Raw genomic sequence first — 3770 nt, 5'->3', positions numbered from 1 at the left:
CACTGGGCCAGATATTCTTGTTTAATTGTAATTTACTTTTATCGTATAATTATTATGAACAAATGTGGACGAGTTAATTTTTAACTCTGTTTTATCGATTTCTTAATGTTACGGACATTTCAATCTGAAACTAACCCAACAAAGTGCATATTCTTGCTCAAAAAGAAACATAAAAAGCGTTAAAAAAAATATTTGATCAATTGACGTCCGCGGTTGTCTATTTTAAACTTTACATTTTAATGTGTCCTATAAAACGTCTTTTTGATATCAGATTTTTAAAAAAGTACATTAATGTACGTTATAATAATATTAGTAAACCTTTATTAACAAACACAATTGCAAAAATTTTAAAATTCAAACAAAGCAAACTAATTGTTTTTTGTTAGTTGGTGTTTATAAAAAACAAATTTAAATAAAAAAAACAATATTTACCTTTGTATAAATAAGTCGTACTTTGCAAACAGTTATTTAAATTGGACAGTGTGTATTATTTGTATTATATTATCTTATTTTGGGATCACAAAATACACTTGAAATTTATTGAAAAGCATTAATATAATCAACTAGCTGTCGCCGCTACTCCGTCCGCACGCAGTTAAGAAAACTTAATAGGGGTATGAAAAATAGATGTAGTCCGATTCTCAGACCTACTTAATATGCTCACAAAATTTCATGAGAATCGGTCAGGCCGTTTCGGAGGAGTACGGGAATGAACACTGTGACACGCTTATTTTTAATTTCAAGTTAAAAAACAAATTGGAAATGAACAAAATAACGCGTAAAATTTATACATATTAAAATACATAAATATAAGTCTGTACTGTTGCAGTAATTCCCAGAAGGACTATTTATGTACATTTTGTTGATAATAATTATGGTGGAATTTACATTTGTGAATATGAAAAATTCTTCTTCCCTATATACCTACGAGTATTCCAGACTAGTTGTATGCGGAATACATTGTAATTCCAAATTCAAAACAATGGTAACAGTATTAATAACTAAAATGTCATAGTACGGGTAAAAATTTCAACAAAATACATTTTTAATTTATAATTATATTCCAGTGAGTTAGGATTTTTCCCTGTCGTTCGAAACTTCTACAGTTTCAACATAATTTGTCCAATGGTGTAGAAGCGCACAATAACAAACATTTAGTTATGTTTATTTACATATTTAGTCATGTTTTTCTTAAATATTTCTAGAAATTGTTTTAAAACTCTATGCACCTCATTTACGATAGTAAATTTCACAACTTTTATTAACATTTCATATGAATTTTATACTACTTTATAAATAAAACGAAGGGGCTTACCTTGTATTCGTTTCTATTTAATCATCGAAAATTAAAAAGGCATACGACCGATATACGGTAAAGAGAAAACTGCACTTCGTCAATAAGTTTGAGGTTAAGATTGCATCATGATTTCAGTTGGCAATATGTAATAATGTACCTACAACTTATGGAAAGTGTATGTAAAACGAGGTTAAAATGTGACATGATTTTAAAAATTATACTTAAAGAGTTTTATACACGTCTACCTCAAACTGAAATGCATACGAAATCATGTCAATAATTTAAGGATTTGTTAAAACGTTATTTTGTCATTTTCAGACCCTAAAATGTATTTAGTTAACATCCAAATATATCCAATGTTCGAAAGCAAACCCACTTAAAATTATAAAATTGATTATATAATGTGTTCCAGGATTTAGGTTCAGTAAACCATTAGGGAAACCACTATTTTTATTGTAATTCCAATTGTTCAACCTACCTCAACTGATATGACTCTATTCACAGATTATAAAGGCAAAGAGTCACGCAGTTTATTGACTTTGTTTATTAGAGCTCCGACATGCCGATAAAGGAGACAAAGCGAGTAATAACAACATTAATTGTTTATACTAATTCGCATGAGGAAAATGTCAATGTAACACAATTGATACAAAACATCCGTGGTTTTTAATAAGGGTCCTTAATTTTAATGATCATAGACTCCCATCGATATCCGAAACAACAGAGGATCTGCTTATGCGTTACCATTCTTTGAGAATGAGGTAAGCTCGCCTTTTGATGGGAAGGAATTTCAACTTTCTACATATTAAAACTACTACTGGTCTTTTTAAAATGCAGTATATAAACATGATTATAAGAAAACTTTTAGTTCTGTTTCTTTCTACAGTTTCTTTTTGAGTTTTTATTTTAAATAAATTGTAAAATAATTGAAACTTTAATATATTTTAGAAACCATACTAGAACTACTAATACAACCGAATTTTGACTAATGTAGTAATAATATATTTAAATAATAATTTTCCTTTAAGTACCAGTAATTGAATGTGTAGAAATACGAAGGACTAACATCCCACGTTTCGCCCACGCGAGGGAAGACTGTGAAGGAATGAAATCATACAAAGATATTTATATACTAGTTGTTCCAGACTCTTGCCAATTAACGACCTTTCAACAACTTTATATATAAGAGTAAGTTATGTTTTAATTTTTATATTTTAAACGCTTAGTCTATTTCAAAATGTGTATACTTAGTTGTATTATGTTATAAAGCGTATTAATTTGTTATATTTATGTCCATTCTAATGTGACCTTTGGACGTACCACGAATATTTCTGACAATTGCCTTCGTATCGCCATCGTGACATTTTTGGTGTGCTTTACGCTGCATAAATTTTATAAGTTTTGTCGATGACGATACTCATATTGTTACAAATATTTGTGCTTGGCTGTACCTACTCTAATGGCTTAGCGGATTTTTAATTAACCTAATCTTATTTAGACAAAAAACCAACTATAATTTTTTTCTTAGAAAGATTGGACTGTTTTTTTTAATAAATATTAAATAGCAGATAGTTCAAAATTATTTTTACTTATTCTTGTATCCAAATAAGTTTAAAACATCTGCTAGTATTTTTTTGTACGACAATTGTCGTTTAAAATTCGAATTTACCAAAAGATCATCAGCCTCCTTACATGTGATGGTTTTTCCTCTTGACTCAGATTATAAACTTTGTTTTTTTATGTAAAGGAATGCAAACGCGTGGGGTCTGAACGCTGCGCCACAATTACAACACGAATACACTTCAAGTGGTAAAGTTACATTGTATTTGCTTATAGAGTTATGATGGAACAAATGTTGATATATAATTAAGGTAATTATGTTTTGATTTAAGTATAGACTAAGATTTTATAACAGCCTCATAAATAATAGATATATAGTATACTAGCTGTTCCGCGCGTAATTAAAAAACTTAATAAGTATCTTATGTGTTCTTGCAGACTATGTTCTACATCTTTGGCAAATTTCATTAAGAACCGTTCAGCCGTTCAGGACATACCTTCAAACAAACATCCATCCATCCATCCATCTACACATTTTTACATGCTATTCAAAAAATGTAAGAAAAAACACTCCGTATAGTAGTGTAATTACGAATCAAAAATTGTAACCAAAAAAAAACATTATAAATTATGATCGAATTTAAAACAATAACCGACCACTGATATAATTTTAATACAGCAAAATTCATTATACGTGATGTAATAAATAGGTTACTGATAAAATTTATGAATAAGCAAACTACATTTAGCAACATTACTATGCAAACTATACGTTTCAAATAAAAGTGTCCCGCTTCAATAACCTCGATCTGTCCAAAACCCTACTACAGAGTACAGATTTCAAAAGAATAATATTTTCATGATTTAATTTCAATTTGTAACGTTTAGATTTAAATTAGGAATATCAGTTTTA

General features: G+C 28.9%; 1 long non-coding RNA gene across 1 annotated transcript; it reads left to right on the top strand.

The window, feature by feature from the left end:
* Positions 1 to 1508: 1508 nt before the first annotated feature.
* Positions 1509 to 3266, top strand: LOC106719545. The gene is made up of 3 exons (XR_006756154.1): positions 1509 to 2058; positions 2326 to 2485; positions 3045 to 3266. It is a non-coding gene; the product is annotated as an uncharacterized LOC106719545 (long non-coding RNA).
* Positions 3267 to 3770: the final 504 nt, after the last annotated feature.

This window comes from Papilio machaon, chromosome 7 (genome assembly GCF_912999745.1).
Source record: "Papilio machaon chromosome 7, ilPapMach1.1, whole genome shotgun sequence".
Taxonomy (NCBI): domain Eukaryota; kingdom Metazoa; phylum Arthropoda; class Insecta; order Lepidoptera; family Papilionidae; genus Papilio; species Papilio machaon.
Note: the sequence above shows the minus strand (reverse complement) of the source record. Positions and strands in the feature narration are given on the sequence as shown.